This window comes from Berghia stephanieae, chromosome 8 (genome assembly GCF_034508935.2).
Source record: "Berghia stephanieae isolate SIO BIC M18660-M18661 chromosome 8, UCSD_Bste_1.3, whole genome shotgun sequence".
NCBI lineage: Eukaryota > Metazoa > Mollusca > Gastropoda > Nudibranchia > Aeolidiidae > Berghia > Berghia stephanieae.
This window is the reverse complement of record NC_088367.1, coordinates 6,450,354-6,460,353: the sequence shown is the minus strand read 5'-3', so window position 1 is coordinate 6,460,353 and position 10,000 is coordinate 6,450,354.

Genomic DNA, 10,000 nt, shown 5'->3' with positions numbered 1-10,000 from the left:
ATAATAATAATAATAATAATAATAATAATAATAATAATAATAATAATAATAATAATAATTATAATTATAATAATAATAATAATAATAATGATAATAATAATAATAATAATAATAATAATATATGTTTTTTATTATATTTTTATAATATTATATATTATTTTTATATATCGTATATCGACAATATGATAATTATGTGTGCATTTTACGATATGCACAGACATAATAAGAGTAATTATATTACGATTAATTTTTATTTTAATAATACAATGTTTTGTCTGGGACTTGGGTCGATATTTGAAGGTTTGAGTCTTCTGGCCAATTTTTAAAAATACGCGTCTTTCAGTTATCTAAATGTCATTTTCAAAAATAGCGCAATTCAACTAAACGTGCTCAATGCGCAATACAATGGATCCCTAGGCAACAGCAACACGTAACATGTTGAACAGGACATAACGCCTGTTTGGCGGTATTGCAATTTTTTCTCTCCCAGAGACAACGCTGTTAACGGCCAGGTCCTCATTTTACACCTGAGTAATGTGAGAGAAAGTGAGTAAAGAGCCTTTTCCAAGGACTCAACGATGTGCTGAGCGAGACTCTCGAACCCAGGACCTTCCTATCCGAAAGCGAGTGCCATACCACTAGACCACATAGCCGCACGAAAATCGCTCTTATTAGTGGCTTTAGTAAATAATAGAAATAATTTGGTAATCACGGGGGGGACCTTTTGTGTTAAATATTCAAAAATGATAAAATGAATGTGAACCTTTATCTAGCGTACTTCCACGCTTCCATCATTTGTAATATCCTTGACAATGTGTCTTCGCCCCCCCCCCCTTCCACACACACACACACACACACACACACACACACACACACACACACCAACCCCCCAGCCCCCACAAACACACACAAATAACCTCACACCCCCTCCCACACAGACGATATTCTCCAAAATGAATGTGTCTTTCCCTCCCCCACCCCCACCCCCACCCACACCCACAATAACATCCACCCACCCACACAACCCCCCCCCCCGCTCACACACACCAAAACCCACACACATGCACACGCTCACCCCCCCCCCCCCACATCCCCCTTCCCCCCGCCTCACAAACACACACATACATTCACCCCTCCTACTCCCCCCCCCCCCCCCCCCCCCCCCACACACACACAAAGCCATGAAAAGTTTCTATTTCATAACTTAAAGGAAAGCCAGTCAGGCGATAGCTTTGTACTAGCGTTCTCACGATATCCAGCATATTATGGGTTACTCATTTACATCTGAGTCGAATGCGGTAGTGCGTGTAAAATGCCAAGGAGAGAGACACGAGGGGGAAGCCAGAGTTCTGAAATTAGCGTCACCGAACCGGTTTCTAATCTAACCAAACAATTCTTGACTCTGCCCCAAGATGAACTAAAATAACTAATAATAATAATAATAATAATAATAATAATAATAATAATAATAATAATAATAATAATAATAATAATAATAATAATAATAATAATTATAATAATAATAATAATAATAATTATTATAATAATAATGATAAGTAAGTAAATAAATAAAAAATAAATAAATAAATAATAGATGAATAAATAAATATAATAAATAAATAGATAATAGATGAATAAATATAAAAAAATAAATACCAAAATACAGGTATAAAAATTGATTAATTAATTGATTAGTATATAAATAAATAAATGAATATAAAAATAATAAATAAATAAATAAATAAATAATAAATAAATAAAATACATAGGAACATGTATAAAAAAATAATAATTTGATCAATATAAAATATATAAATAAATAAATAAAATATTCCCCACCAATACCCTCTTTTCTTATATTTTAATAATTAGGAATGAAAGGGGAAAGTAGCCAGGTAAATAGACATCATTCTAACACCAAGGGGACTGCTGTTCAAACCCACATCTCCATTGAAAGGGGGAAGTAGCCAGGTAAATAGACATCATTCTAACACCAAGGGGACTGCTGTTCAAACCCACGTCTCCATTGAAAGGGGGAAGTAGCCAGGTAAATAGACATCATTCTAACACCAAGGGGACTGCGGTTCAAACCCACGTCTCCATTCTATAAATAGATTTATTTATCTCTATTATGTCGTTTACCTTGCGGTGACATTGACCTAGTTCCAAGACAGACGTCACAGATAAATTTTCCGACGAAAGAGATAAAGAAATAACTAGATGTGATATGATAATGTGCTTGACCTACTTGAATGGGTGCCTTCTGCTGTCAAGGTCGACAGATCTTGCCGTCTCGGCAACTCTCCTTATCTCTGATGAGAGCGAAAACTTCCAATGCGCCAAGAGAAAAGTGAACTCACTGAAGATTACAAATTAAGACCAGTTGAGTGAACCGTGGCCTTCGTAAAGTTATGGCCTGATACTGACCAAACAATGACGTCAAAATGCCAGTCTTTTGCCACAAAAGAAAAAAATCGTGAGTTGTATTCAATAGTTCAACCAATGGGACCACTTGTTTCCATGAGCTCTACTAACGACAACTCACTAGGCGGTGCAAAAGCCAAATAATGACGTCAAACTGTCAGTCCTTTTGGATTTCAGTGTCAGGCTATAACTTAACGATGGCTACGAGTCAACCCTGTGGGGTACAGACAGATAGCTCAGTTGGTAGAGCACTCGCTTCTCACGCAAAGGGACTGAGATCAATCACGGGTGAAGTCGACGTTTTGATTTAATCATTTATGACAAGATTTCATTTAAGATAAAAATTGACCTTCTAACTAAACTTGGCAAGATCTCAGTTCAAACATTTTCACCATCCGACTGATTTTGTCATTCACTGTAACATATAGTTTCCATCCTTCTCTATCCCGAGCCAACTTTTTATTTATCTCGTTCCATGTCTTATCACTTCTCTGTATATTCAGCTTCTTTAATTCGTCTCCATAAATTCTGTCCTTCATTGCAGAAACTCTTCAGTCGCCCAAGTTAAAAAAAAAAGTATTTGATTTGTCCGCCTGTGTTTCTGTGTCAAATAGTCTTCAACAGTCGTAACGTCACTTCCTTCCTAATGACGTATGGTAACTTAGTAACACTGGCTCTAAACTATCGGAACAATGGCGGACGCCGTATGAAATATTTCTCCGGCTAGCTTAAACGGGTATCCAGAGGAAAAAAAACCCCATCAATTTGATCATGTTTTGACTTTTACACATTCTGATCACAAGGCATATGAAAAGGGAATGAAAAGTTCTAGCCAGCATGAAGAATAAAAAGTAATGATTTTCTTTGTTTAGAACCAAGATGGCCGCCGTTGCCGGGCGCGTGACATCAGACTATTGAATCCAATTGAGTTTAACGGAAAGGTGTGTTAACCCTTCGACAACCCCCAATCTGGAAAACCAGGGGACTCAAAAAGGGGAGTCATACTCATATCGTAGCCATCGTTATGTTATAGCCTGACACTGAAACCCAAAAGGACTGGCATTTTGACGTCATTATTCGGTTTTTGCACCGCCTAGTAAGTTGTCGTTAGTAGAGCTCATGGAAACAGGTGGTCCCATTGGTTGAACTATTGAATACAACTCACGATTTGTTTTCTTTTATGGCCAAAGACTGGCGTTTTTGACGTCATTATTTGGTCAGTGTCAGGCTATAAAGTTAACGATGGCTACGGTCATCCACACCAATAGTCGCCTTTTACGACCCGTTGGCTTTGCAGCAGCTTCTAATGGTTCTCACACTACTTCGTAATGACGATCGATCCAATCAACAAATTCTTTACCGCACTCGTGCACCGTCGCAAACCCACCCGTAAGCTTCATCACAACACACCGTTCAACTAGCTGCGCTGCGGTTTCGGGCTCGTTACCACAACGGGTACATATTGGATAGGTGGAAAGTCCCCAATGATGAAGCGATTTTGCCGTTGGCTATTCTTGCACCCCCTCTGTTGAGGGACCCCGGACAAGAACACAATTTTTAAATTCTCCTAGTAAGTACAGTGGAATCCGTATAGAGACAACACTTAAATAACAAGACATGAAGTGAATAGAAAAAAAAGCCAGAAGACAATAGAGAATATAAACTTTCTGACGATGAGGATTCGAACGCATGGTCCGACTGTTACAAACCTTCGCCTGGCCTCGAGACGGACGCTCTGCAATACTCTTTAACAGTCCTAACGTCACTTCCTTCCTAATGACGCATGGTAACTTAGTAACACTGGCTCTAAACTATCGGAACAATGGCGGACGCCCGTATGAAATATTTCTCCGGCGAGCATAAAAGCGTATCCAGAGGAATAAAAACATAAATTTGATCATGTTTTGACTTTTACACATTCTGATCACAAGGCATATGAAAAGTTCTAGCCAGCATGAAGAATAAAAAGTAATGATTTTCTTTGTTTAGAACCAAGATGGCCGCCGTTGCCGGGCGGCGTGACACCAGACTACTGAATCCAATTGACGCACTCCAAAAATATAAATAATAAAGAAAAGTGGTTTCAATTATTATAGTAACGATCATGAGCTCCTGTCGCCAATTCTCACGGTGGTGACGTAACCATCTGGTCGTGGGTTCGAGCCCCCCTCCCCGTAACGTTTTTATTCTCTATTGTCTTCTGGCACTTTCCTACTCACTTCATTTCTGGTTATTATCAACATAAGTACCTGCTCCACTAAAAAAAAAAAAATTATTTAAAGACGACACTTATTCTGGTTTATCCAGGTTTCTTTAGAGTGAAATGGACTATAGCATTTGCTATTTACCCTTTGGATAGGATGCTAGTCTATCGCAAGGTACTTTCCGCCAGATCTAACAGACCCAGCTACCCATTTACTGCTGGGTGGACAGGGAGGTCGAAAAAAAAAATCTCGACTGACCCGGGATCGATCTTGGTCCCTTTGCGTGTGAAGCGAGTGCTCTACCAACTGAGCTATCGGGACCCCCAAATTATTGAGGCTTGATAAGATCTTTTATATGGCGCAACATCCACTAAACTTGCTCAAATCGCTTCACGATGGTTCTTGAACTACATCAACACGTAACATGTAGAACGTGACACGCATTACGCCTGTTAGGCGATATTACATTTTTTTTCCCGACAGACACAACGCTGTTAACGACCAGGTACTCATTTTACACCCGAGTACGATGAGAGGGCATGAGTGAAGAGCCTTTTTTCCCCTAAGACTCAACGATGCGTTGATCGAGCAAGGCTCGAACCCAGGGCATTCTGATCCGAAGGCGAGTGTCACACGACACAACCACTCAGCCTGGTTACGGCTGGTTACAAGTATTGTTAATCATCCTTCTAATCCCCCCCCCCTCCCCTTTCCCTCCTCCCCACCCCTCCCCTTTCCCTCCTCCCCGCCCCCCCCCTACCCTTTCCTCTTCCCCCCCCCCCCCCCCCCCCCCCCCTTCCACCCCCCCCTTTCCCCCCCCCCCCCCCGCCTCCTCCCCCCTCTTCCACTCCCCCCCACCCCACCCCTTAGATATCAACGTGTAATGATATCAAGGTTACAATACTGATTCGTGACGTCAGATTATCAAACGTTAAATGAAATTCTATCAATCAGACCATAAATTATAAGCGTCCAAGGTTAAACACAGTTTTGTGTGTTGATATGTCAAATTTTGATGGCGGATGTTCTTAATTTTACCTAAGCCCATAGCATCCATAGATTTCATAATTTGTTCTCATCCTATTATTTGCGAGATTATAATTTACCTTTTTTGCACCAGGTGTCATCGAATGCCTCATTTCATTATCTATATAGATAATCGGCAAAGATAAAAACAACTAAAAAAAAACCCAAAAAAAAAAAACAAAAACAAAGAAAGATAAGAAAGAAAAAAAAAACAATAAAAGAAAGATGGAAAGAAACGAAAGAAAAAGAGAAAAGACAAAAGGATAAAAAAATAAAATGTTTAAAAAAGAAAGAAAGAAAATAAATCGATATTGAATAAAGATAACAAAGAAAGATAAGAAAATAAAATAAAAAAGAAAGAAAGAAAGGAAATAAAGAAAGGAAGAACAAATAAGAAAGAATGAAAGAAAAGAAAGAAAGGAAGAAAGAAAGAGAAGAATGTAAGAAAGAAAGAAAGAAAGAATGAAAGAAAGAAAGAAAGAATGAATTTAAGCGCTTAGAGTCTGGTGTCTCGGAGTTATAGCGCTATATACGTTTTCAGCATTATTCAGCATAAGGAAAAGAAAGAAAGAGAAACAAGAAAAAAAAGGGAATAAATACATTTTAAAAAAAAGAGAAAAGAAAGAAAAGTCAGAAAGAAAACTAAGAAAAGAAAGGAAGGAAGTCCGCATGAAAAATAAGAAAGGAAAGGGAGAAAGAAAGAATAGTGAGAAAGAAATAAAAATATGGAAAGACAGGAAGAAAGAAAGAAAGAATGAAAAGAAAGAAAAGAAAGAAAGAAAGAATAGAAAGAAAGGGTTAGAAAAGAAAGGGACAAAGAAAGAAAGAATGAAATAAGAGGAAGAAAGAAAAGAAAGAAAGAGTAAGAAAAGAAAGGGACAAAGAAAGAAAGAATGAAAGAAAAGGAAGAAAGAAAGGAAAGGAAGAAAGAAAGGAAAGGAAGAAAGAAAGAGTGAGAAAAGAAAGAAAGAAAGAATAGAAAGAAATGGTAAGAAAAGAAAGGGCCAAAGAAAGAAAGAATGACAGAAAAGGAAGAAAGAAAATAAAGAAAGAGTAAGAAAAGAAAGGAAGAAAGAAAGAAAGAAAAGTAAGAAAATAAATAAATAAATAAATAGAAGAAGAGAAAAAGAAACGGAAAATAATAATTTAAATATTAATTCTATGTGTTTAGGTAAACAAAATCTCATAACATCCGCCAGCCTGATATAAAGTACCAACACACAAAACTATATTATATAGATAGTATGCGCTTGGCTAAGCAGCTCATAACATTGCCATCCGGAAGTATAACGAACCAACACACAAAACTGTGTGTAACCATGAACTTTTATAGTCAGGTTAATACAGTTCAGTGAGAATCACTCACAAACGCGGATGGCAAAATACAATAACAAAGGCTTGGGTGACGTCAACTGCATACTATCTATACTTGTGATCAAAAGAAAGTAGGGCATATAGATAGTATGCGCTTGGCTAAGAAGCTCACAACATTGCCATCCGGAAATATAACAGACCAACACACAAAACTATGTGTAACCTTGAAGGTTTATAGGCTGGTTATTACAGTTTAATGAAAATTACTCATAAACGCGGATGGCAAAAACAATAACAAATACCCGAGTGACGTCATCTTCGTTATATCTCTACACATTTATAATCGTCGTTACTTTTTTATCCGTTGACGTAGGCGAATGATTTTCCACTGAGTTGTTTACCATTAGCCTTTTCTGTGTACCAATAGATAGTATGCAGATGACGTCACTCAGGCATTTGTTATTGTTTTTGCCATCCGCGTTTGTGAGTTGTTCTCACTAAACTGTATTAACCAAACTATAAAAGTTCATGGTTACATAGAGTTTGTGTATTGGTCCGTTATACTTCCGGATGGCAATGTTGTGAACTCCTTGGCCAAGCGCATTCTATCTATAGTCGATGTTTTTGTTTTTGACCTGAAATTCGCTCACCACGTCGGGCACGTGCTAAAATGATCTTTTAGCCCCTGACTGTGGACAGGAAGTGTGTAGACTAATTTTTTTTTCCATCCGTGTCTTCTTGAACTATTTTCAAGGCAGGAAAACACAATACAAAATACCATCCATTAATCTACGCGATGCCACGACTTAGTTTAGAACAACGTGTACTTGCCATTGGTCATCTTCAAACTGGACAGTCTGTGACCAATGTCGCAAGAATGTTTAATATCTCAAGGAGAACTGTATATTCCTTAGTGGATCGATTTGAAATAACACAAACGGTAAGGGAAATATTAAAAATGAGCTTTTAATATAGCGCAATATCTACTAAAGTGTTTAAAGCGCTTTTCACCCTTTTTCTAACCGTAGACGAGACCTGACACCTGTTAGGCTGTATTGCCATTTAATTTGTTTTCAGAAAGGCAAAGCTATTGGCCAGGTACTCACACCCGAGTACGGCGAGAGAATGTCAGTAAAGAGCCTTTTCCAAATAGACTCAACTATGCGCCGCTTGGGACTCGAACCCAGGGACTTCCGATCCGAAGGCGAGTGTCAAACCACAAGACCACACAGCCATACAATAACGTTTTGAGGTGACGGGTTACACGTTACATAATAAGTGACCTGTCTCGACTATCTGGTATTATGTCGGAATGAACAAAAAGATGAACTTTAAATTTAAAAACAAATTTATAGATAGTATGCGCTTGGCTAAGAAGATCACAACATTGCCATCCGGAAGTATAACGACTAACACACAGATCTCTGAGTAACCATGAACTTTTATAGTCTAGATAATACAGTTAAGTGAAATTTACTCATAAACGCGGATGTCAAAAAACAATAACAAGGACCCGAGTGACGTCAATTTCCAACTATCCATAAAAGAAACACATTTCAAGTTTTTTCCAACGCAAGAAATTGTATTTAGACGAATTTCCTACATAAAGGAAGTGAAATGAACTCCCAGTTTCATAGTTGTGGCTGTAAGTTCAGTTTCCAAGATAAAGTAAATACAATAAAAAATAAAATTTAAATTGAGCTTTCATATAGCGCAATATCCACTAAACGTGCTCAAAGCGCTTTACAAGGGGTCCCTGGTCAACAGCAACATTTAACATGTAGGACGGGACATAACGCCTGTTAGGCGATATTACAATTTTTCGGACAAAGACAACGCTGTTAACGACCAGGTACTCATTTTACACCTGAGTACAGTGAGAGAATGTGAGTAAAAAGCCTTCTCCAAGGACTCAACTAGGCGCCTTTTATTCATCCCCAAGGGGAAATTTGTCTTTAGGGACTATTCCAAGTGAAGACTGGAATCATCCAGGCGTCAGCCGCAGAGCAAGCGCCGCAAAGTGAGCTAGGGCGAGGTGACTTGCTCAAGGCAACACAACGCAGCGGCGGGTGATTGAACTCGGTACCTTTCGGGTACGAAGCAAAGACCGTACCACTGAGCCACGCTGCCCCTTGAATTTATCCCGACGTAATGGCAAGTTAACGGTTAGGTTCCCAACCTACAACGATCGACGACGAACGACGGGGAAGAAAACAAAGATATTTCCTAAGACCCTGAGGACAGATTTTCGTTCTCTTCCACGTCGGTGGTCGATCATTGTAGGTCGGGAAGGTTATCGTTAACTCGCTATTACTATTACCGCTTTGAGATGGTGGGTCATATATTATGTCGGGATGAACCAGATGCTACAAAGTCGAATTAAAACTAAACTGGTCAAAATAATGAATGACTGGTATTTAGCACTCTAAAAATATGATATTCATTCTCCTCTATAAAACTCAACGGAATTCTGATATTTCTGGCCACAAATTCAATTTTCATCAACTTAGTCATCCCGACTTAATACCGTTTTGAGACGAGGGGTCACATATACTCATCCCTTTTCTGTCCACCCGCCTGCCTCGACTCGCAATCTTGATTCCACTGGCGACAACTCAAAATATACTTTTGGGTGACATTTTAAGGTAAAGGTTAATTCCCCTTATTTTGGCTGATTGTCCCAAGGCTACGGTGCGAAGAAGATAACTCAATATATTGTAGCGAAGAAAAGAATAGGATGAATACTCTCCCTTTCGCAGTCTCCTTGCATTCTCAATCGACCGCCGACATCATGTTTATCAAAGCTCTTTACTATAAGATGAAAGCCTTTAAAATGACACCTGAATACATGCAAGGGGAAGTAATAAGAAAATCAGGTGGAGCTAAATCAGAAAGTCTTCAGAGAACATACCAACCCCCCCCCTTCTCCCCCCCCCCCCCCCTAAAAAAAGGCTTTTATATAGGGTAATATCCACTAAACGTGCTCCAAGCGCTATACAAGGGGCCCCACAACCGAATAGCAACATGTAGGA